The 26162-nt window shown below is 38.8% G+C and overlaps 1 protein-coding gene and 1 long non-coding RNA gene across 17 annotated transcripts in view; both read left to right on the top strand.

Annotated features, from left to right (window-relative positions):
• The window catches only part of Cstpp1 (centriolar satellite-associated tubulin polyglutamylase complex regulator 1), a 193699-nt gene that overhangs the window by 59224 nt on the left and 108313 nt on the right, over nucleotides 1–26162 (top strand). For 3 of the 16 annotated variants that reach the window (XR_013437584.1, XR_013437581.1, XR_013437582.1), the window contains 2 exons: nucleotides 314–392; nucleotides 1639–4134. The exons of 8 other annotated variants lie outside the window; for them this stretch is intronic. The gene's annotated coding sequence lies outside the window, so the exon portion shown is untranslated. Of the gene's footprint in view, nucleotides 1–313; nucleotides 4135–26162 lie in introns of those variants that run through there. 5 more of the 16 variants (XR_013437579.1, XR_013437577.1, XR_013437578.1 and 2 more) reach the window with 3 other exon arrangements.
• Nucleotides 1728–4134, top strand: LOC144377035 (uncharacterized). The gene is made up of 2 exons (XR_013437585.1): nucleotides 1728–1868; nucleotides 3396–4134. It is a non-coding gene; the product is annotated as an uncharacterized LOC144377035 (long non-coding RNA).

Below are 26162 nucleotides of genomic sequence, written 5' to 3'. Positions count from 1 at the left end.
AGATGGAGACCTACAACTCATGACCAACTCCTCCGGCTCCAGAGACTCTGTGCCCATCTAAAACCCTCTCTAACCCCTTTTTCCAGTTTTCACAACCCCTCTTTCACTTCATAGGAATGAGAACTACTCTCCAGCATGTCCACCTGCTTATTCTGTCTGCTCTACAGCATCCCCACAAGGAAGCATCAAACCTAAACTCCCCACACCTTAGATGAGGAGCCACCAGCCAAGTGAAGACTGGTAGATCAATTTCACTCTTGTGCCTAGGACAAAAAACTTCGCTACCTACTTACTTTGGTTGATACTTTTTCAGGTTGGATAGAAGCCTTCCCTACATCCAAGGAAACTGCTGACACTGTTGCCTCCATCCTCATTGAGGGGATCATTCCCAGGTTCGAACTTCCCGCCTCCATCCAGTCAGACAACAGTCCAGCCTTCACTTCTCAGGTTGTTCAACTAGTCTCCAAAGGCCTCAACATCACTTGGAGGCTCCACATCTCCTATCAACCCCAATCCTTGGGTAAAGTTGAAAGGCCTAACGGCATTCTCAAAGATCATCTCACTAAACTTGCTATTGAACTCAGGCTCTTCTGGCCCAATCTCCTGCTGTTGGCCCTTACCTTAACTCAGGCAGTCCCAAGGGCTCCTCAGGCCTTAACCCCTTTGAGCAACTCTATGAGTGCCCTTTCTTAACCACCCAAAGCTTTTCAATCACTCCTCCTTCCCTTGTGTCCTACCTGCCCTATCTCACACTTCCACACAAACTCCTAAGGGAACATGCAGACTGGTGCCTTCCGGCGCCATTGTTGCCTCAATCTCAACACAACCAACCAACAAGCAGAACTTATAGCTGCCTCAAGAGCATGTGAACTAGCAAGAGGGAAAAAGCTTTCTCTATACACTTATTCCAAATATGTCTTTCATATACTGGTTTCTCATGCGGCTATCTGGAAGGAGAGGGAACTCCTAATGACTAAAGGAACTGCTATTATAAATGCCAGCCTTATTTCTAATCTGCTATGAGCTTCCACTCTGCCTTTACTGCTGGGAATAGTCCACTGTAAAGCCCATCAGACTGACTCTTCTCCTGCCACAGTGGGCAACTCTAAAGCTGACCAGGTCAGCCGCCTTACAGGCTCCATCCTTTTCCTCATTACTCCATCTTTCTTCTGAGGAGCGACCTCCTGACCCTCATCAAATTCACCATGGAATTAAGCTTAGACTGGACTAAGGTCCTCCCCTTGGCCCTGTTGCATCTCAGGGCTTTACCAAAGAAACCATCCAACCTTTCCCCATTTGAGGTTATGTACGGCCGTTCATTCTTGACCCCCCAGAATACAGACTGAACAATTACTTCTACCTGATTCCTACGCTCTACCTCTCCTTTTCCATCTAAGCTCTGAACTTTGGAAATACCAGAACTGGCTTTTACCTGAACTGGCTTTTACCTGACCCAACCGTTACTCAAAACCCCTTCACCCTAACACCTGGCCAACAGGTATATTACTGCCCCCCAGGTGAAAGACCCCAATTGCACCCCAAATGGGAGGGCCCCGCCTCGGTTATCATGTGCACTCCCTCAGCAGCAAAACTCAGACTCACAAATAATCAATTAACTCCATGGATTCACATTTCCAGGCTCAAACCATGCATCCAGGAAACTGATTCTGGCAACATCAGACCGGACCAGAGGACTCGCAAGAATCCACACCTACATACTCTTGCTCTTCCCACCCTACAGACCCTTTAAAAATTCGTCTTTCTCATAGCTGACAACACATCCAAAAATGTACCTTAACTTTCTGATCCTCATCCTCATCCTCACCCCAAGGGTAACGTCTTCGCCATCGTATATCTGGAGATTCAAGGTGAGAGAAATATACATACAAAAAACACCCGAACCACCCACTTGGCTACCACTTCTGACTGTCCCCTAACAGGGTGCTCCTCAGCCATCTATATTGTACTCTCTTTCTCTTCCTCTTCCTCTGAGCTCATTAAGCAAGCCAGCCACCCTTACTTATGTTCTTTATATGACCAAAATAAGGATTACTGCAAACAGTGGCCGGAAACCTACGGAAGCTGCCCCTATTGGTCATGCAGAATTCATGATGCATATTCAGGGCAATTAAATGTAGGAAGATTTAAACTTGAGTCTGCCTCCCACCAATACTGACCATCCCAGACCCTGGGAACCCACACTGGGCAGCAGGAGTAAAAGCTTCCTTTTATTTCGGTGTGTATGCCTCCACTCCCTGTGGTTCCTTATCCATTACCCAGGAAATGTTTCTATAGGGCCCCCAGTCTCTCTTGTCTCAACAAGCAGAACAACGGCTGCTCGCATCCCTAGAAAGCCAACGCACTTCTGACTCTCAGACTTCACAGATCTATACCTGGTTACAGATCATCACTGACACATTGTCCTACCTAAACCAAACCTTCCCCCCTGCAAGTCCAGCAAATTGCTTTCTGTGCACTTCCCTAGACCTTACTTGCCGCAGTTCCAATAAAAGTTTCCAGTGTGGATGTCTCTAGCTTGCCCAACTCATCCTACAAAAAGGATCCTATTAAACTCCTGCAGAATGTTCCTTTATGGGAACCCAAGGAAAATAACCACACCATAATTCCTCCGGTTTGCCTTCTGGGATCCACAACTTCCAATTCCCTTCTGGCAGATTTTTGCCACCAAAATCTAACCATCAACCACACCACTTATTCCCCACCAGGTCTCTTCTTCTGGTGCAATGGCACTCTCACCACCATTATACTCTCCAACATGTTTAGCCCATGTTTATTAGTCACCATATTTCCACAACTCACTCTATAGCAGCTCTGAAGTAAAATCCATCCTTAACCCTCTAAAACGTGGAAAACAGGCTGCATTCCTTCCATTAGTGATAGGCATTTCATTAACGCCCTCAGGGGCAAGCGCAGGGCTATCCAGGGGAACCTTAAGTCATTCTCTATGGGCTGTCAAGGACATTAGTTCAAAACTTGAAGGAGCACTTACTTCCACAGTAGAATCTCTAACATCCTTACAAAAACAGGTCACCTCATTGGCACAAGTCACCCTTCAGAATCAAAGGGCCCTAGATTTACTCACTGCCAAAAAGGGTGGAACCTGTCTTTTCCTTGGGGAAGAATGCTGTTATTATATCAATGAATCGGGTCTTTTAGAAGACAATGTTGTTAAGCTCACTGACCTGGCAGCCACCTTAAGGACCCCAACAAGTCAAAACCTTTTCTCTCCCTTAATGTCCACTCCCCTTCTGGCATGGGTATGGCCTATCCTTGGACCACTATGTGTAATCTTTTTAACGTGTCTGTTTTTACCATGTATTATAAAGTTTATTCAAACTCAAGTAGGTAAAATCTCTAACCAAACTTTTAACCAGCTTCTACTTAGAAATTATCAGCTTCTGGCCACAGATGAATCAACCACCTTCTCCAGAGAACATCCCTCACAATGCTGAAAAGCCCTTCAAAGATTCCTGGGATACCTTCTTGAGAGCGATATCTGATGATGCCTGGCTTGTACCCGCTGTAGAGACTTATACCGACTGGACTGAAGTGATAATGGACCTTTGGCTACAGGGAACATTTTGTGATGTCACATCTGACCTTATACCAATCTTTGCAGCTCTCTTGTGGGGACTTCTAACTTCCCTCCTTCAGACCCCTTCCCCGGCGACGCCCCCACTCAGCAGGAAGTAGCCAGAATGAATCGACTTCCCCTTTCCATATAATAACAAAAAAGGGGGAATGTTGGGAGTCTCCCTGAGAACTCCCTGGGCCTTTCAAACATGGCGGTGGGCAAATTGCCAGTGGGCGGCTAGAACTCCCCGGGCCTTTCAGATAAGGAGCCCCTAATGCAACATGGCGGCAGGCAAGTTGCCAGTGGGCAGATGACAAGTTGTTTTGAAAATTTTCTAATTGGTCCTTCTGTCTTCCGCGATCGTGGACAGCTCGTGCCCCCCATGAATCTTATGCAGGGTGGACGTGCGTGCACCGTAGGTGATGATCTGACCTTTACTATGATTGGCCCCGGGAGCTTCCTGGTTTAAGATAACTCTCTCTCACTTTCTATATAAGCTAGAACCAGCTTGCAGTAAAGTGCTTCATCTTTGTCACTGCTATCTGTGTGTGTGCATTTTAATCTCCAATGACGAACCTTGGCCTTTCAATAATGAATTGGGTTCACTTATTTAAATCACATTGTAAATAGTGGGTTCATAAAATTAATACTGTTATCAAAAGAACATGGGTAGGGCTGGGGTTGTGGCTCAGTAGCAGAGTGCTTGCCTCGAACATGTGAGGCACTGGGTTCGATCCTCAGTACCACATAAAAATTAATAAACAAAGATATTGCGTCCATGTATAACTAAAAAAATTTTTTTTAAAAAGAACATGGATGTTGGGAGGTAGAAAAAAGTAGCAGTATACATACTAAAAAAATCTTTCTGCAATGATTATGGACCTGCTATATGCTAGACATCATGCTAGTGAAGCACATGTGATGCCTAAGCCATTTGAACTTGAGGGACTTATGTACTTAATAAGAAAGTCATTAGGGCTGGAGTTGTGGCTCAGTGGTAGAGCACTTGCCTAGCATGCATGAGGCACTGGGTTCAATCCTCAACACTACATTTAAAAAAAAAAAAACCCTAAATAAATAAAATTAAGGTTAAAAAAAGAGAAAGTCATTCATAGGCATAACTATTAAGATGCTATTAAATTGTGCCAAGTAGAATTTTAGGCAATGTGTTTTGAGATAAATGGAAGGAAACATTTATTCTGACTAGGAACCTGGGAAAAGCTCCATGGAAGAAGAAGAATTTCAAGAGGCCCTTAAAAGGAATAATAAAGAATGGGAAGGGAGCAGCGAGGGCATCTGTAGTTGAGGAACAGCATGAGCAAGACCTGGTGCATTTCAAAGATGGCAAGAAATCTATGGCCAGGTCATAGAGCTCAAGAGGAAGGGTAAGAAAGATAGTGTAGTCATGGTACATTACTCTCCCATGTGACTGGTAAGATATTGGTGCTGTTGACTAAGAGAGTTCAGGAAATATTTCTTTTATGCCCCTTGTATGCCTACATTTATGACAGGTGCTTGGAACAGTGATTAATAAGGTCCGGACACTGTCTTGAGGGGGCTCTCAGCCCAATAGTCCAACAATAGAACTCCATGAGATTTGAGCTAAATAGAGGCCCAAGGTGCTAAGAATCATCCAGAGGAATAATATTGTAACTAAGCTTGAAGTGTCAGGGAAGTAGCCCTTTAAGCAGGTAGCCCTGAAAGCTGAGCATTCTTTTCCTAATTTATTTTTCTTTAAATCAAAGTTATACGTTCATACTGTTTAAAGGGGGAACTAGTTCTAAAATTGGTAGGGAAAAAATAGTAATTCCCCAGCTTTCTCAATATGATTTCCTATTTCCTAGAGGTAAGCATGTTCAGCCCCTTTTTTGTTTGACATTTATTTTTAAATTTCTAAATGACTTGCTTACGTTGTTTCTGCTTGATTTTTTAGTTTCAGGCATTATCTATTGCCTCCTTACTGTGTAAAATATATATCTAATTTCCTTTAACCTCTCTTACCACATATTTGTACTTTTACTACCTCCCAACCTCCTAATATATCATGATTTTTGCTATATCCATATTCAGTATTTACATTTTATCACTGTATAAGCACTATTGATACCTGAGCCATATTGCACAACCTTTTGCCTTGAGATTGCTTTTTTTCTTGTTGGGTTCATGTTCTATGAACTTATCACCAGTATGTCTCCAAACTCGATCCACTGAATAAATTTCCCAATAGTACCACTGTCTATTTTCTATTTGTTCCTGAAGATCCTCTCTCCACACTACTCTGGAGGGCTGACATATATGAAGTTTCATCTATAAATTCCCTTACCATCAGGCATCTATTTGGGTTAAAGAATTTGAGTGTATTGGAGGAGATTGATGGGCAGAAGAGTGAGATCTGGGTTTGTGCTCACTTGCTTCTCTTCATGTGAGTTTGCAGTATGTTGGGGTTGGCTCTGTCCCTATGAAGGTCACAGTTCATGTTCAATAGCCTGTATCTTTTTAGATTCTCTCAGGTATTTTGTTTGTTTTTGCAGTTCTGGGGATTGAACCCAGAACCTTGCATATGAGCTCTACTATTGAGGTATATCCCCATCCCTTTTTCTTAGTTTTATAAAATTTGTCGCAGAATCTCTCCCAGACTCTTTTGCTCTGTTTTATCTGTATATTTTATATCTATACTTATTACACAGCAGTTATTTAAGAATCTACGAAGTTTTACCTTTATACTTACTTGGCCTTTTGATCTTCAGGTTTCTGTGGATAAGAAGCAAACTGAGAAAACTACTCAGATGCAAACAAACTGAAGCCATTTGTGTGTGTGTGTGTGTGTGTGTGTGTGTGTGTGTGTGTGTGTGTGTGTGTGTGTAACTGAAAGAATGTTTCAGAAGGTGGTTCAGCAACCTAAGGTACAGTCAGGAGCCAAGGAGAATTGTTACCAGGGAGAGGTATTGGGCTCTGATCAATAACTGATTATATGCACCTGGAAGGATTTCAGAATTGCAAGGACTAGTGATTATTATATGCCTTCTTTCCCCCTCTTTTTGAATGAAAATCTATTGCAGTTATCCTATTCCTGTGTCACCATTGTACATACTAGATGTGTGGGGTATATAACTTGATCTTAACATTCTTCTAAATAATCCATAGGTCAAAAAAGAGATAAGACAAATTAGAAAAAAATTACTTTTAAAGAGAGAGAGGGGAGAGAGAGGGGAGAGAGAGAGAGAGAGAGAATTTTTTAATATTTATTTTTTAGTTTTCGGTGGACACAACATCTTTATTTTATTTTTATGTGGTGCTGAGGATTGAACCCAGTGCCCTGGGCATGCCAGGTGAGCGTGTTACTGCTTGAGCCACATCTCCAGCCCTAGAAAATATTTTGAACTCAATAATAAGTATCCAAACTTGAAAGATGTAGTTAAAGCAATATTAATTTCTTAGAAAGAAATTTATAACAAGAAATTTGAAGAAGAAACATCTCAAATCAATGAGATATTAGGTTCCACCCTAAGAAATTGGAAAAAGGAGCAATTTTTAAAAATGAGGAAAATGTAAAAATAATAACTATAGTAGAAGACAATGAAAAAGAAAAAAGAAAAACAATAGAGAATAACAATGAAGCCAAGCTGGTCTTTGAAAAGATAAATAGAATTGAAAAATTTTGAACCTCAAATATAGAAGGGAAATCAACAGAGTAGAGGAAGGAAACCAAGAGGGGAGGACAGAGGGAGAGGGAGATAGCAGGGAACGCATTTGACCATTATGCCGTGTCCATGTATGAATATACAGCGAATCCCACTTTTATATATAATTATAATGCACTAACTTTAAAAAATAATAGTAGAGTAGAGGAAGGGGCTAAGAGGAGGGATGAGGGAAGGAAAACAGGTGGTACTAGGGACTGATATTGACAAAGTTATATGCGTGCATGAATATGTCACATGAATCTCATTATTATGTATAACTATAATATACCAATAAAAATCACTGAATATTAAAAAAAAGAAAAAGAGTGAGGTAGACTAATCACAAAAGGGAGAGACAATACACATTACTAATACCAGGAATTAGAGAGATGACATCATTGCAACTATAGATAGTAAAAGGTAATAAGGAAATATTATAAAAAATTTTGTGCCAATAAATTTAACAGCTTAGGTCAAATGAACAAAGACATAAAAGTTTAGTTTTACAAGATGAAAAAAGTTATGGAAATTGATGATGGGAATGATTGCACAACTTAATGAGTATATTTAATACCACTGGACTGCACAGTTAAAAATGGTGAAAATGGGTTGAGCATGGTAATGTGTACCCAAGACCCAGCTACTTGGAAACCTGAGGTGTGAGGATCACTTGAGTCCAGGGCTTCAAGACCAACGTGGACAACATAGTGAGACTTCTTTTAATATTTATTTTTTAGTTGTAGGTGGCCACAATATCTTTATTTCATTTTTATGTGGTGCTGAGGACCGAATCCAGTGCCTCATGCATGCTAGGTAAGTGCTCTACCACTGAGCCACAACCCCAGCTCCCATAGTGGAACTCTTATCAAAACAAAACAAAAAGAAAAATGAAAAAGATGGTACAGTTTATGTTATATGTACTTTACAACAATCATTTTTTTTAAAAAAATAACTATTTTGGTCTGAATGCAAAAGCAGTCAGTGTGTCATTACACACAAATACACACTCACACACACCTCTTAGAATGGTACAAACAATTCATCTGAGGGCTGGGGTTGTAGCTCATTGGTGGAGCTCTTGTCTATTAAGTGTGAGACACTGGGTTCAATCCTCAGCACCACATAAAAATAAATAAATAAAATTAAGGGTTGGGATTCCACCTCGCTCCAGTCAGAATAGCTTTTAGAATGAATGAATGAATGAATGAATGAATGAATGAGTAAAAAATGCTGAATAGGATGTGCAGAAAATGCAACCCTTATACACTGTTGTTAGGAAAACAAGTAGTAGAGCTACTATGACAAAGAGTATGGAGATTCTTCAAACAACTTAAAATAGAGCAACATTTGATCCAGCTTTCACATTCCTGGGTGTATACCTGAAGAAAACGAAGTCAATGTACAAAAAAAATGACACCTGAATACCAATGTTTATCGTAGCACTGTTCACAGTAGTTAAGATTTGGAATTGATATAGATTTCCATCAAGAAAGGAAAGGATAAAGAAAATATGGTATTTATACCCAATGAATGGAGTATTTTAAGGCCATCAAGAAGAATAAAATCATGTAATTTGCAGGAAATGGTTGGAATGGGAGGATACCATATAAAGCAAAATAAGTAAAATATAAAAAATGGTCTAAGAGTAGAAGAGGGACATTTAGGCAGGTAAATGTAAGGGAAAAGGGTTAGGGAAAGGGAAAAGATAACAGAAGGGAAGGTGGTGGACATGATGAAGGCATGACACATGCATGTATGTTAATGTCACACTGAAATCCATTTATTTGTACTAGTAATGCATGTTAACAATACAGTATTAATAATGATAATTGTACTAATAAAAATAGTCACCCTTAAAAAATAAATAAATAAAATAAAATTAAGGGATTGTGTCCACCATAATTAAAATTAAAAAAAAAACCAATTCATCTGAAATATCACTCTTAAGAGGACCACTATTACCATCCTGGTGACCATCTCCAGACATCTCATCTACTTACATGTACACCCATTGACAAACAGATTTATGTAAGTGGTATACTACACATAAAATTTTGTATAGTGAATTTTATGTCATATTACATAGCCTATATATATTTTTTAAGATATACCAAATAATAAAACCTCGAAACATACCTACTTATTGTAGTATATGTGTGTGTATGTGTGTGTGTGTATGTATGTTTCAGCTGCTTCTCACACTTGGAAGCATTACACACACCAAATAAAATGTTTTAATACTATATGTCCCAATTTAGACTTTTTTAAAAATATTTTTTAGTTATAGTTGGACACAACACCTTTATTTTGTTTATTTCTTTTTATGTGGTGCTGAGGATCGGACCCAGAGCCTCACACATGCTAGGCAAGTGCTCTATCACTGAGCCACAACCCCAGCTTCCCAATTTAGACTTCTGAAGGTATTATTGCCATATGCCAAGGCATAAATTGGGAAATGAGCATGGCATTTGATGCCTTCCTTCTCTATTGCTTATCCTTGCCTTTCTACATGATGACCCCATTTGAAAGTAAATAAATAGTGACTTTTGGAGAATAGTTAAGAAATACAAGATTTATGGGAAAAATATTTTCACACACAAAATAATATTTTATGGAAATAATTATTTCTAATATTAAAAAATTAAATAATGTATTTATTTTAGGGACTTAAGTTTAGTAGTGTAAACAAATACCTGTTTTTCCCCCCTTAGGAATCCAGCTCCTCTCTTTAATCAGCCAAACCATTTAATTTTGCTGAAGATCAATTTTGTGCCATCTTGACCACTCAATGGAACAAGCAAGTGCTGGAGATCCCATGTGTTTTTCTTTAGTTATAAATTCCATCAGGCAAGCCTATTAGCTGCAGTGGATGAGAACTGGAGAGTATTTATTTGGCAACTAGCAAAGGATAGTAGAGGAAAGAAAAATACCTTTCTGATATTTTTGCTTAGGAATTTGGGAATTCAGAGTTCAGTTTTAAACAACTAGATTTATCTGTTGAAACACCTTGAATCATTCCTTATTTTGTAACATATTAACAAGATCTTAGAGATAGCTAAAACAGTGGTTGGGAAATTCTGTTGTAGGTTAAAGATCCTCCAAAAACATCACCCACTAATAGAGTGTTTGGGGTGATAGGAAAACATGACTTAGCTAACAGAGTAAGAAATCCTGTGTCCTGGGGTTAACACCCTCTGCAGAGGGATGAGTCTGCAAGCAAGAGATTCTTTAGGGTTCACTGTCTCTGTTTTGTAGGCTTTCAAAAAAATTCTGAGAGATAACAAGAACATTGGGTGGTAATCATCAGGAGTTTAGGATGTTGACATGTTAGATTGTTTAAAATAAGGCAGAAAGTGTTGCTTTTTACTAACTGCATCATTTCTGATAAGAACTTATTCTTTGCTTATTGGGCTTTTGTTGTTATAAACCATTAGAGAAATTAACTATTATATTGGCTCTAGCCAGATCTTTGTCTCCTTAGCCCTAAGGTCTCCAGGGGACCAGAAAGCACCTGGTCATTCTGAAAGCCTCCATCCTAGTGATTGATGCTCATCTCTGCAGGCTCCCCAAAGTGCTCTTCCATTTTTTCTGAAGCACCTTCAAACATTTCTGCTTGGCTACTCACTGTCTTGGATTATACCTCCTCCTACTGCCTTACTGAATACTGGATTTCCCAGCTCACAAGTCTAAGAAGGAGCTTTATTCCAGAGTAGAAAGGGGCCCCCATATGTGGCCTATTATATCCATATCAACTTGCTTACCCTTTTCAAACAGCTATTGTCTTTTAATAGGGTCCTGCCTGGCAGGGGGAGTCCTTAATTCCTGCCATATAAGAATGGGCAGCTTGAGTTACAGCGAGCTGCAGTTCGGTGCTCTGATCAAAAGGCCTCTGTTGTTTTTAGGGTTTTTTTTTTCCTCCCCCTCTCTCTCTTTCTATATCCTGGGCTAATAATTCAGCACAGCAAGGTCATTACAGGCTTTGAATTGAGAGCTGAGAGTGTTAAATTACTGACCTAGAATAAAAGAGATCTGGGGGGCTCTCAAGAAAGATAAAGGGATTCCGGCTAGTAAAGTGCAAGCCCAGCAACCTCACTTCTTAACAATATTATTTTTTTAATCCTCTCTGTCTCCTCCAGTCTTTTCTGGGACAGGGAAAGATCTCCTGCCAAAGAAATTAGGTTAGGAACTCAATGACATCTGAGAATTGTGGCCCAGGTGCTGGCAGCTCCTGGGGGCCTGGGAGCTGTCCTTTTTTGTCTCCCGACTTTGTCAGTATCTCACCTTCTTCTACCTTGCTCCCTGTCTTCGTCCTTTTCTGCTGCTATAATTTACCACAAATGGGTAAATTGTAAACAATAGAAATGTATTCAGCTCTTGATTCTGGAGGCTGGGAAGTCCAAGATTGAGGGTCACATCTGGTGAGGGCCTTCTGGCTGCATCATAACATGGCAGAACCCATGACATGGCAAGAGCATGGGCGTGGTAGGGGGAGGGGGCAGGAGGAGAAAAGGGGGCTTAACCCCCCTCCCCTGCCTTATAACTAACCCACTCCTGTGATAATGGTCTTAATCCACTCATGAGGGCAGAGCCTTTAGGACCTAATTACCTCTTAAAGGCCCACCTCTCAATAGGTTACAATGGAAATTAAATTTCAGCATGAGTTTTAGAGGAGACATTAAAACCATAGCATTCTCTCAGCTAAATATGTGGTCTTCTATCACATAAGTCAAATACATTTGTGATAGTTAAACTGAAAGGTAGTATCCCATGAAGGGACTTAAGGTACATGAAAAACATTCTACTTAGCCCCCACATATTTTTAAAACATGTTATCATTTCATTAAAAGCTACTTCCATTCCACTTATATTTTTCATATACTATGAACTTATAGTCCTCCCATACTTTAACAAGAAAATAACTGTCTTGTTATGAATGAATTTGATACCCCCTCCTTTTGTACACTAGGTCTCCTGAAGAAAATCATTTCTGTTTCTTATACTATTATTACTTATATATCATTTTTTAATTTATTTTTCTTTATTATTTTTCATGTGGTTTTGAGGATCGAACCCAGGGCCTTATATGTGCGAGGCAAGTGCTCTACCACTGAGCTACAACCCCAGCCCTTCTATATCATTTTTACATATAGCCAAACTATTATCACTTACATATCCTTTTTTATAGTTATCTCTTTTTAAAATTTTTTTTTTAGTTGTAGTTGGATACAATACCTTTATTTTATTTATTTTTATGTGGTGCCAAAAATCAAACCCAGCGTCTCACATGTGCAAGGTGAGCGCTCTACCGCTGAGCCACAGCCTCAGCCCCTAGATACATATATAAATACATATATAAAATATTATATATATTAATTATATACATATATAAAATATATAATAAATGTATAATATATTTAATATACATATATATTTAATATTTATTTAATATATATATTTATATATATAATTAAATTTATGGCTTTAACCCTTTTTAAGTGTTCAGTTCTGTGCCATTAAAAACATTCATTGTTCTGCAATTGTCATCACCAAAACTTTTTTCTCTTCCCAAACTAAAACTCTGCACCCATTAAACACTAACTCCCCATTTCCTCCTATCCTTCAGCTCTTGGCAACTACCATGTTACTACATTCTACATTCTTTCTTCATGAATTTGACTATTCTAAGTCATATAAGTGGATGTATATATAGCATTTGTCTTTTATATGACCAGCTTATTTCATGTGGAATAATATCTGCAGGGTTCATCCATGTTTAATGTATTAATCAGCTTTCTATTACTGTAACACCAAATACCTGACAAGTCAGTTTATAAAGTGAAAAGTTTTAGCTGAGTGTGGTTGTGTAATCCCAGTCACTCTAGAAGCTGGGACACAAGAATCACAAGTTCAAGGCCAGCCTTGGCAACTTAGTGAAGCCCTGTCTCAATACAAAAATTAAAAGCTTTGGGGATATAGTAGAACACCCATGAGTTCAAACCCCAGTATCCAAAAACAAAACAAAACAAAACACAAGGAACGGGAGGAGTTTATTTTGACTCATGTTTTGGAAGTTTTAGTCTATGGCTGGTTGACCCCATTGCTTTGCATATGACAGGGATGTTGCTCACCTTATGGCCTAGACAGGAAAGAAAGAGGGAAGGACCAGAATTCTACAGTTTCCTTTAAGAGAATGTGCCCAGATGGTTTATATCAGGGAAAATTTCTTTTTTTTTCTTTTTTCTTTTTTTGCAGTGCAGGGGATTGAACCCAGGGCCTTGTGCATGAAAGCAAGCACTCTACCAACTGAGCAATATCCCTAGCCCGTTTCAGAATTTCTTTAAAAGCTAAATTTATATTCTATTATATTTATATATCACATTTTGGTGATCAGAGTTGCTTCCACCTTTTGGCTATTGTGCATAGGATTGCTGTGAGCATGAATGTGCAAATATCTGAATGTCCCTGATTTTATTTCTTTTGACTACCCAGACATGAAACTGCTGAATTATATGGTAGTTCTGATACCGCTGGTTATTAGTGAGGAGTCCTGCTTCCCCACATTTAGAGAAGCATGCTGAGGCAAGCATATAAAGCAGGGTTTATTTAAAAAGGGGTAACATAGACTTCTCCCACGAGGGAGAAGGAGGCCATAGCTGGTATCCTGGTATCCCAAGGTGTTCTTTCCTTTTTATATGTCCTTGCCTTCCTTTGTTCTCCTGACTTTTCCCCCTTATCTTTCTCCTTCCTGCATACCTGACTAGGCCCAGGAAGGCTTTGTGCCCAAAGGTGGGAAAAAACAGGTGGGCTTTAGGAGGAAGGGCAGGATGGAGTAGCCAAGGACATATTAACAAGCTTATAGCTCCCTATAGGGAGGGGCAGTTCCTGGGACAGGTTACCTTACCAACAGGTTGAACCAGGTTCTTGATAAGGGAATTAACATTTCCATCCCTCAGAGGACAGTCTTCTACTTCCTAGACTCACTCAAAATTGGCCACCTTGATCAGATCTGACTCGATTTACCTATCTATACTGACTGCCTGTCCAATGCTGGCTACAGTTCTACCAATATCTTACTTTGCTTTGTTTCTGTGTTCTCCCCACCTGGCCTTTTTTTTTTTTTTTTTTAACATTCCTTACTTAAAGTAAATCTTTAAAGATTTGGCAGGAAACGTGAGTTTTAGTTTTCAGTGTGGATTTCCATTAAGTTTTATTGTTTATAGCTGCTCTATGGGTTGTTTTTTTGGGGGGGGGGCTGGGGGCTGGAGAAGTAACAGGAATTGAACTTAGGGGTACTTAACTACTGAGCAACATCCCCAGCCATTTTTATTTATTTTTATTTTTAAAAAATATTTTTAAGCTGTTGCTAGACCTCTACTTATTAATTTATATGCAGTGCTAAGAATCAAACCCAGTGCCTCACACATGCTAGGCAAGCACCCTATTACTGAGCTATAACTCCAGCCCTTATTTTTTTATTTTGAGACAGGGTCTCACTCAGTTGCTTAGGGCCTTGCTAAATTGCTGAGGCTGGCTTTGAACTCCTGATCCTCCTGCCTCAGCCTCCAGAGAAGCCGAGGATTATAGGCGATTATAATTGTGACCTACCAAGCCTGGCTTGCTTTGTGGTTTTAATAATTCACAAAAGAGAAGGTTGGTAATAGATTAAATGACACCAAATATAATTAGAAAACATTCATGTTCCAAAATAAACCAATAATAAGATGGTTTATATCAGGGAAAATTTGTAATGAAAGAATTTCAGACTTCACTTGATGAACAGATACTCAGGAAACAGGTGAGCCCCTTGTTGAATTTATATTCTTCCTTTAGGATTTCCTGAAGCAGCCTTGTGGAGCACACTTCCAATCCCAGGAACTCAGGAAGCTGAGGCAGGAGGTTTGCAAATTTGAGGCCAGCCTTGGCAACTTAGCAAGACTTTCAGCAACTTAGCAAGATTCTGTCTCAAAATAAAAATTTAAAAGGCTGGGGATGTAGCTGAGTGGATTCAATACTCATTAACCGCCCCAGCCAAAAATTTTTTTAAAAATTCTAGAACAATTCTTTCAGGATCTTCAGAAATTGTGACACCTTTTTCTCTCTAGTCTTTAATAAATAACACATTAAATTCTTGTTTGCTGACAAGGGTTTGATGCAAGATCCTACCAGATAATTATCAAAAATACAAAAAACAATCAGTGTTAATAGAATGTGGGGGGAAAGGTACACTCATATATTGGTGGGTCTGCAAATTGATGCAACCACTATGGAAAGCAGTATGGAGATTCCTCAGAAAACTTGGAATAGACCCCAAAAGACATAAAATCAGCATGTTACAGTGATGCAGCCAAATCAATGTTTATAGCAGCTCAATTCAGCTAAAACTATGGAACCAACCTAGATGCCCTTCAACAGATGAATGCATATAGAAATGTGGTACAGGTACACAATGGAATATTACTCAGTCTTAAAGAAGAATGAAATTGTGGCATTTGTAGGTAAATGGATGGAGCTGGAAAATATCATGCTAAGCAAAATAAGCTAATCACAAAAAAACTAAGGCTGGATTGTTTTCTCTGATAAGTGTATGCTGATCTGTAATGAGGTGGTGGACAGGGAAAAATGAAGGAACTTTGGATTGGGCAGAGGGGAGGGGAGGTGGTGTAGGGGTGGGAAGAATAGTAGAATGAGTTGGACATTATTTCCCTATATACATGTGTGATTGCACTATGAGTGTGACTCTGCACCTTGTACAGCCAGAGGAATGAGAAGTTGTGCTCCATTTTTGTACAGTGTGTCAAAATGCATTCTACTGTCATGTATAACTTATTAGAACAATTTATAAAAAAAAAAAAAGATCCTGCCAGATAGCTAGAAGTTCTTTCCTTATGTATCTTTAGAAATAAGATTTCCTGGGCTGGGGCTGTAGCTCAGTGGCAGAGGGCTTGCCTAGCATGTGTGAGGCACTGGGTTTGATCCTTAGCACCACATAAAAATAAGCAAATAAAGTAAAAGACATTCTGTCCATTTATAACTACCAAAAAAATTAAATTTCCTGTTGGAAATAATAAACAAATTAAATTGAAAGAGCTAATAAGAAAATTTGAAGGGATTTTTACAAAGGTATCAGGGGGAAAGTGATTTTTTTTCTAGAGTACTGAATTATTAACATAATAACTTTTTTCCATATCTTTTAATTGGTACATTATAGTTGTACATAATGCTGGAATTTGTTATTACATATTCTTGCATGCACATATTATAACAATATAATTTGGCCAATATTCCCTAGCATTTCCCCTTTCCCTCCTTTCCTCCCTCTCCTGGTCCTTTTCCTCTATTCTATTGATCTCCCTTTAATTTTTATAAGATTCCCCCCATTTTTCTTTTCCTTTTTTCCTCTAGTTTCCACATATGAGAGAAAACATACAACCCTTGACCTTCTGAGTTTGGTTTATTTCACTTAACCATATGTTCTCAAGTTCCATTCATTTTTTCAGCAGATGATATAATTTTATTTTGTTTTATTTTTTTCTTTATGGCTGAAAAAATTCATTTCTCTTTAGGGCCTTGCTAAGTTACTGAGGCTATCCTTGAACTTATGATTTTTCTGCCTCAGCCTCCCAAATTCCTGGGATTATAAGCATATACCATTGCACATGGCCCAGAAGCTTTTTAATTGGATGCCATCCTGTATATTCATTCTTGGCATTATTTCCTGAGCTTTAATGGTTCTATTTACAAAGTCATTGCCTGTGCCTAAGTGGAATATTGACCCTATATTTTCTTCTAGGAGTTGTGTAGTTTCTGGTTTAATTCTAGGTATTTGATTCATTTTGAATTGATTTTAGAGCTGTGTAAGAGGTAAGGCTCTAGTCTTATTCTTCTACATTTGGATAACCAATTTTCTCAGCCCCATTTGTTAAAAAGACTGTCTTTTCTCCAGTGTATGTTTTTGGCACCTTTGTTAAGGATCAGATGACTGTGTTTGTGTAGGTTTGTCTCTTTCTCTTCTATTCTGTACCATTGATCTATGTGTCTGTTTTTTATGCTAGTACTGCTCAGTTTTTGTTACTATAGCTTCATAGTATGATTTGAATTCAGGTATTGTACCTCCAACATTGCTTTTTTGGCTTAGAATTACTTTGGCTCTTCTGAATTTTTTTATTTTTCCAAATGAATTTAGGACTGTATGTTCTAGTTCTGTGAAGAATGTCATTGGTATTTTGATGGGGATTTCATTGAGCCTGTGAATTGCTTTTGGTTCTATGGCCATTTTAATAATATTCATTCTGCCTACCCATGAACATGGGAGGTCTTTTCATTTAGTTTTCATTGAAGAGGTCTTTTACCTCCTTGGTTAGATTTATTCCTAGTTATTTTCTAGAATATTTTTTTAGTTGTTGATGAGCCTTTATTTATTTATTTATTTATTTATTTATTTATTTATTTGCAGCACTGAGAGTCAAACTCAGTGCCTCACACAAGCTAAACAAGTGCTCTACCACTGAGCCCAGGTTGGTTGGTCTTTCTTTCTTATTTTTTCTTTCTTTCTTTCTTGAAGCTATTGTGAATGGGATTGTTTTCTTGATTTCTTTCTCAGCAAATTCATTGTTGGTATATAAGAAAGCTATTGATTTTTGTATGTTGATTTTATGTCCGGCTACTTTGCTGAATTTGTTTATTAGCTCTAGCAGTCTTTTGGTGGAGCTTTATGGATCTTTTAAGTATAGGATCATATGGACTACAAACAGTCATAATTTGCCTTCTTCCTTTCCTATTTTTATCCCTCTTATTTCCTTTTCTTGCCTAATTCCTAATACATACTAAATAAGGGAAATGAGAATGGGCATCATTGTCTTGTTCCAGATTTTAAAGGAAATGCTTTCAATTTTTCCTCATTTACTATGAGGCTGGCTTTGAATTTTTCAAATATAGCCTTTATGATGTTGAGATAATTTCCTTCTATTCCTAGTTTCTTTAGTGTTTTTGTCATGAATGGGTGCTGAGTTTTGTTGAAGGCTTTTTCTGCTTCCATTGAGATGACTAAATGATTTTTTTCCTTAATTCTATTTAATTGATAATTACATTTACTAGCATGTGTTAAATCATCTTGCAACTCTGGGACATCTCTGGGATATCTCATCTTGCATCTCTGGGATAAAGCCAAATTGTCCATGATATATAATCTTCTTAATATGTTAATGAGTATGATTTGCTAATATTAAGTATTTTTGCATCTAAGTTTTCCTTCCTTGATGTGTCCTTATCTGGTTTTGGTATGAAGGCTTCATAGAGAAGCAGGAAGATAGATCTCACATAGGCAACCAGGATAAGGGCCTTGGAGAAGGATAGGAGGGAAGATGCCGCAGTCTGGCTGGGCACAATCCAGGAGCCACTTGTCAAAAGAAATGAACTTTATTTTTAGAACCACACACGCCAAACAAAACAGCTCCTCAGGAAAAACCCTCAGAGCCCAACTGCCACCACCGGCTTCCCACACGCCTCTCTCTCAAACACAAGCCTCTCCACCTCCCACAATCCTCCTGCTCTTGAGGTCAATTGGCTGGGTCGCGTGCGCGGAGCCAAAGAAGTCCCCCAATGAGCAGCTCCGTGGTCTGAAAGGGCAGGGAAACAGCCCAATGAGCATCACCACAGAGGAGCCAATCAGCTAGATGTTGCTGGGGCCGCTGTGAGCCAATCATCAGCTGGCAGTCTGAAAGGGCGGGGAAACAGCCCAATGAGCATCTCCAATGAGCATCACCACAGAGGAGCCAATCAGCTAGATGTTGCTGGGGCCGCTGTGAGCCAATCATCAGCCGGCAGCTGGAAGTTTGCTGGCAGCTGGAAGTTTGCTGGGGCCCCTTTGGCTGTGGCTCTCAACATCTCCCCCTCTCTGTTTAAACATCAAGCATGTGGCTTAGGGACCGTGCCTGCCTTAGGTTGTCCAATAGTACATATGGTTCTTACCCGTTATTGGATGAGCTGACCTCAAGGCGTCAGCCTCCTGTCTTAGGTTGCTTCCACTGCAATTGGATCTTACCCGTCACTGACTACCAGTCCAGTATACAGCCACACCTGTGGAGAGGTACCAGCGGGGGGTGAGGTTCTTTGCCTCACCTCTGTTGGCCCCCAAATTTTAGCTGAACAATCATGACAAGCAAAAGGGAGGAAGATACACCAAGCCAATTGATGGCTCCTTTTGGAAAAATTGTACCACTGATGACATCATCAGCAAAAATACCCCAACACTACCACAAGTCGCTGCACCAACAGATAGTTCACAATGCATACAGGTGAGTTCACAATGCATACAAGTGATACATAGTCCAGGCAAGTTCTGCAAGCAGTTCAGTGATGGCTATTGCAGAAGCTGTAGATTGGTTTTATCTTTGTCTTCACCAGCACTGGGACGAAGATAGGAATTCTGGCAATAATGGCTAAAGAAAAAATTATGTAACATTCCAGAAGGCACTAAAAGAAAACAATTTTCTTAATAATTTACATTGTCAACAACAACAAGGCCACCTCCATATGCTGGGAGGCCCCCAACCCCCGCAGTTGATAGTTCGGATCCTGAGACAGGATCTCAAGTATTAACATGCCCTGAATTTGAGGTAGGAGGGCAGCAAATTCACCATGCTTTAAATTTCAAAATAGTGAAGCAGCTAAAAGAGGCTGTAACAACTTATGGTCCTCAAGCACCCTTCACTGTAAGCTTGGTTGAATCCATTAACAACTTGAACATGACGCCAGCAGATTGGGCTAATATGTGTAAAGCTGTGCTAAATGGAGGTCAATACCTGTTATGGAAGGTTGACAATGAGGAATTTTGCAAGGAGATGGCTAGGTGAAATGAAGCAGCTGGTTATCCTCAGAGAAATCTAGATATGTTGTTAGGAAAGGGACTTTATGAGGATCAGCAGCAACAAATTGCATATGATCCTGACGTATACGCACAAATTGCTGTAGGGGCGGTTAGGGCATGGAAGACTTTACAAGGACATGGAGGTTTACAAGGTCAATTATCTAAGATAATACAAGGAGCTAATGAATCTTACGCTGAATATGTAGATAGGCTTATTTAAACAGCTACCAGAGTTTTTGGGAATACAGAACAAGCAATGCCATTAATAAAACAACTGGCTTATGACCAAGCGAATCATTGGTGCAGAGATATCATTAGACCATGGAAGCATGAAGATTTAAACACATATATTAAATTATGTAAAGACATTAATGAACAAGAGCAAGTTGTGGCAGCTGCAGTAAAACAGGCTTTAGATGCCAGAGACATTAATGAACAAGGGCAAATTGTGGCAGCTGCAGTAAAACAGGCTTTAGATGCCAGGCTAAGAACATGCTACAATTGTGAACAAACAGGACATTTTAAAAGGAATTGCCCCATAGGAGGAAGGTTTAACAAAACTAGGTATCAAAGGAATAGAATACCGGGTATTTGCCCACGATGCCGTAGAGGGAGACATTGGGCTAATGAATGCCGTTCTCAAACCACCATAGAGGGTACTCCATTATCAAAAAACGAACAAGGACCAAGTGTTTATCCACGATATCATGGAGAAAGGCATCAGGCTCCATTGCCAAAAAATGGACAGGGGGGCCCAATGATCTGGGGCCCAAAACCACAAATATACGGAGCACTGGAGGAACCCAGCAACCCCATCAGGGTAGTGCCCAGGACACATTGTCCATCAGGTCCCTCATCAGACAAACCAGAGGGAGTACAGGGTTGGACATCTGCGCCTCCGCCAGATCAGTACTAACTCCAGAGATGGGAGTTCAAATTATGCTTTCTTTAAATTTAGATTCTCACCCCATGCTAAAACTAAACATTCAAGGACGTGAATTTAATAGGCTACTGGATACAGGTGCAGACCTTAGTATCATCTCTCGTCAAGAACGGCCAAAACATTGGCCATTACAACAAGCCACTCAAATGCTTCGAGGCCTAGGAGTGGAGACTAATCCAATGGTATTAGATTGGAAGGATCCTGAAGGATGTGAAGGAACTATATAGCCATATGTATTGGATCATCTTCCTGTAAATTTATGGGGACGAGATATCCTAGATCAATTAGGTTTGACATTAACAAATAACATCAACCAAAATGCACCCACTATTATGGCTAGACAAGGTTTTAGGAAAGGAACAAGATTAGAAAAACAAGAACAAGGTATAGCAGCACCAATACAAATAGATCAAGGAACAGACAGACATGGGTTGGATTTTCAGAAAGGGCCACTGAGACAATAAAAATTACTTGGAAATCAGAAAGACCAGTATGGGTTCCTCAGTGGCCCCTAACTAAAGAAAAGATACAAGCAGCCCACGATCTGGTCAAACAACAATTAGCGGAAGGACATATACAACCTTCTGTATCTCCCCATAATACTCCCATTTTTGTCATCAAAAAGAAATCTGGTAAATGGAGATTATTACAAGATTTAAGAGCCATTAATAATGAGATGGTTATTATGGGACCTGCTCAATCAGGGATTCCTCAATTGTCTGCTTTGCCAAAAACTTGGTATGTTTTAGTTATAGATATTAAAGATTGTTTTTTTTTCAATTCCAATTCATCTTGAGGATAGTCCACGTTTTGCATTTACTATCCCTGCACTGAATCATGAAGGTCCTGATCAGAGATATGAGTGTTAAGTACTCCCTCAAGGGATGGCTAACAGCCCAACTATGTGTCAAATTTATGTTAACAAAGCAATCCAGCCACTTAGAAATCAAAATCATGAACTACAAATATTTCACTATATGGATGATGTATTATTAGTACACAAAGCTAAAAACACATTGCTAGAATGTTATGCCACACTTAAAAACTTATTAAAAAATTATAATCTAGAGATAGCAATAGATAAAGTACAATTAAATTTTCCAGTTAATTATTTAGGAGTTCTATTATCCTCAACCATGGTCCGTCCACCAAAAATTCAAATATGAGTAGATCAACTCAAATCACTTAACGACTTTCAAAAGTTATTAGGAGACATAAATTGGATAAGGCCTTATCTAGGTATACCAACAGGAGAGTTGGGATTTGATATCCTAAAAGGTCCATCAGATCCAAATTCACCCAAATGTTAACACCTGAAGCAAGAAAGGCATTAAAAATCATTGAAACATATATGGAAAATATGCATTTGGATAGAATTGATATAAGTTTGCCTTTATTATTTATTGTACTACCAACGAAAAATATTCCTACAGGAATATTTTGGCAAGAAGGTCCATTATTATGGATACATTTATCTTATTCTCCTAACACTATTCTTACTAGGTATCCTGAGGCTGTAGGACAATTAATACTCAAAGGAATAAAAGCAGCAAAGGGAGTGTTTGGAATTTCTCCCAATAAAATTATTACTCCATATACTATGGATCAAATTGATGAGTTAGCTAATGAGTTAAATACTTGGGCAATAATCATGTGCAAATCTAATGTTTCATTTGATAACCACTTACCATCTAATCCTTTATTGTCTTTTTGGTCATTGCATCCTGTAATTTTTCCAAAAATGACAAGAAAAACACCTATTATGAATGCTCCAAATATATTCACTGATGGGTCAAATAATGGTACAGCAGCAATAGTTACACCTGATCAAACTTTTACATTTTTAGTACCCAAACAATCAGCTCAAAAGGTAGAGCTTAATGCAGTATTACAAGCTTTTGTGATGTTTAAAGATTCTATATTTAATTTATTATCCGATAGTCAGTATATAGTTAATGCTATAGTGTCCCTTGAAGATGCTGGTAGGATTTCCCCTTCCTCTACTGATTTCTCTTTGTTTTCCACTATACAAAGTCTAATCTGGGACAGAAAAGATCCATTCTTTATAGGACATATCACGGCACATACAGGATTCCCTGGAGTCCTTAGTTTGGGCAATGATTTAGCAAATAAAACTACACATGACATACATATTTTCTCTACACTAGAAGAAGCTATAAATTTTCATAAAAGGTTTCATGTCAATGCTAATACTTTACAAAAGCATTTTAAAATAACTAAGGAACAAGCTAGACAAATAATAAAACAGTGTCAAAATTGTGTGACCTTTTTACCACAAGTTAATCTTGGAGTCAATCCTAGAGGATTGATACCTAACCATATTTGACAGATGGACGTCACACACTTGCCAGAATTTGGAAAATTAAAATATTTGCATGTTACAGTTGATACTTCTTCTGGATTTTTGCTGGGGCCCCTTCGGCTCTGGCTCTCAACAGGAAGAGGTCATAATGCCAACCTGAAAGGAGACAGCAGATCTGAAAGATATCCTGTGACTTGCTACTTCATGCCAGTGTTAACAGCAATCCGGTTTCTGTTCCTCACAGCTTCAACCACAGTAACCCTTCCTTAGTTACCCTTTCCCTGACACCTAGCCATGGCCAGACACAAGCAGACCCCTTTGCTTCCCCTTTCTAATAGATGTGTCAAAAATCACCAGGGAAGACTTGGCCTCTTGGGCTGGGAATGTGGCTCAGGCGGTAGCGCGCTCGTCTGGCATGCGTGCGGCCCGGGTTCGATCCCCAGCACCACATACCAACAAAGATGTTGTGTCCGCCAAGAACTAAAAAATAAATATTAAAAAATTTCTCTCTCTCTCTCCTCTCTCTCACTCTCTCTTTAAAAAAAAAAAAAAGACTTGGCCTCTTAATTATATAAATAGGGATTGAGATTATGCCCTTCTGATTGGTTTATAAAGCCCCAAGCTTGAAGAGCTTGATTGGTCCATGCTGGCATCCCTCACTCCACCAATCACCTGTGCTGGCCATCAGACATGCCTTTAAGAACTCCTAGATAACAGACATCTGTGGGCATCCCTCTCTTGGGGCTGCTTGCCTCTGAGAGCTCCACTTTCTGTACTCCAATAAATCCTCTTTCTATGCTCTCACCCTTGTGTCTGTGGATTTCATTCCTTGAATTTGAGAGACAAAGAACCCGACTGCCTTACTCATGTTACAATAGAATTAATTGGGAAGTGTTCCATTCCTTTGTATTTTGTGTAAGAATTTGAGGAGCATTGAGATTAGTTCTTTAAAGGTCTGGTAGAATTAAACTGAGGATCCATCTAGTCCTGGGCTTTTCTTTATTGGGACGATTTTTATTACCGCTTCTATTTCATTACTAGTTACTGGTTTGTTTAGGTTTTCTATGTCCTTTTGACTCAGTTTTGGCAGATTGTATGTGTCCAGAAATGTATTCATTTCTTCTAGGTTTTCCAAATTTATTGGAGTGTAAGTTTTCAAAATAGTCCCTAATGAACCTCTGAATTTCTGCAATGTCTGTGGTGATTTCTCCTTTTTCATCTATAATTTTATTAATTTGGGTCATTTCTCGTTGAGTTAGTTTGGCTAAGGGCTCATCCAACTTGTTTATCTTTTCAAAGAACCAACTCTTTGTTTTATTGATCCTTTGTATATTTTTTTAATTCTAGATTTCATTGTTTTGGCTCAGATCTTAATTTTTTCCTTCCTTCTACTGGTTTTGGAATTGGTTTGTTCTTCTTTTTCAAAGACCTTGAGATTCATCATTAGGCTTTTTATTTGGAGTCTTTCTGATTTTCTTTTTCTTTTTTTTTTTTTTAGTTGTACATGGACACAATATCTTTTTATATGTTTCATTTTATGTGGTGCTGAGGATCAAACCCAGTACTTCACGTGTGGGAGGCAAGTGCTCTACCACTGAGCTACAGTTCCAACCCTGATTTTCTTTCTTTTTTTTTTTAATTTTTAGTTGTAGATGGACATAATACCTTTATTTTATTTATTTATTTTTACATGGTGTGGAGGCTTGAACCCAGTGCCTCATGTATGCTAGGTAAGCACTCCACCACTGAGCTACAACCCCGACCCCCTTTCAGATTTTCTTATATAGACGCTCAGAGCTATAAACTTTCCTCTTAGAACTACCTTCATAGTGTCCCAGAGGTTCTGATATGTTGTATCACCATTCTGATTTGATTCTAAGAATTTTTAAATTTCTCCCCTAATTTCTTCTATTACCTATTCATCATTCAAACGTGTATTGTTCAATCTCCATGTGTTTATATAATTTCTTAGGTTTTTTTGATGTTGGTTTCTAATTTCATTCCATTATGATATAAGATGTAATGAATTGTATCAGTTTTTTATTTTTATTTTTTAAGAGTTGCACTGGAACCTAAAAATAATAACTTTAGCTGGTCATGGTGGCACATGCCTGTAATCCCAGCAAGTTGGGAGGCTGAGGCAGGAGGATCACAAGTTTGAGGCCAGCCTTGGCAACTTAGGGAGATTTTATCTCAAAATAAAAAGGACTGGGGCGTGACTTAGTGGTTACATGTCCTTGAGTTCAATCCCCAATACAAAAACAAAACAAAACTTTAACCTTTAAACTTTATAGCACTGTTATTTTAGGAGTTTCAAGTAAATGTACATGGAAACTCAGGCAATAAATACTTTGAAAATATATGTGGACTTACCAGTAGCTTTATAAGTATATGTGGCTACTGAAAGAAACAATTTATTTTCTAAAAAGTGGGACCAACTTGGAGACAATACTAATAAAATAAAAAGAATACACTTCTGGAAATAATGGCAACACAGGGCGTGATGAAATGATAACCAGGGAGAGGAGAACGGAATCGGCATTAACAAGTCTGACATGGTGGATCTAAAGGAACAAACCCTACAGCCCAGATCCCTTTGAGTGTTATCATCATTTTGAATTATAATCAAAGCCAAGAAGACTTGGCCTATTACCAAAGCATTTATTGAATGTCTTCTTTTAACCTAACTTATGTCATCATGAGTAAGAACAAAGTATGATATAGCTTGAAAATTACTTGCTAGACTTTAATTA

This window comes from Ictidomys tridecemlineatus, chromosome 4, assembly GCF_052094955.1.
Source record: "Ictidomys tridecemlineatus isolate mIctTri1 chromosome 4, mIctTri1.hap1, whole genome shotgun sequence".
Lineage (NCBI taxonomy): Eukaryota > Metazoa > Chordata > Mammalia > Rodentia > Sciuridae > Ictidomys > Ictidomys tridecemlineatus.
This window is presented reverse-complemented; position numbering and strand designations above follow the sequence as displayed.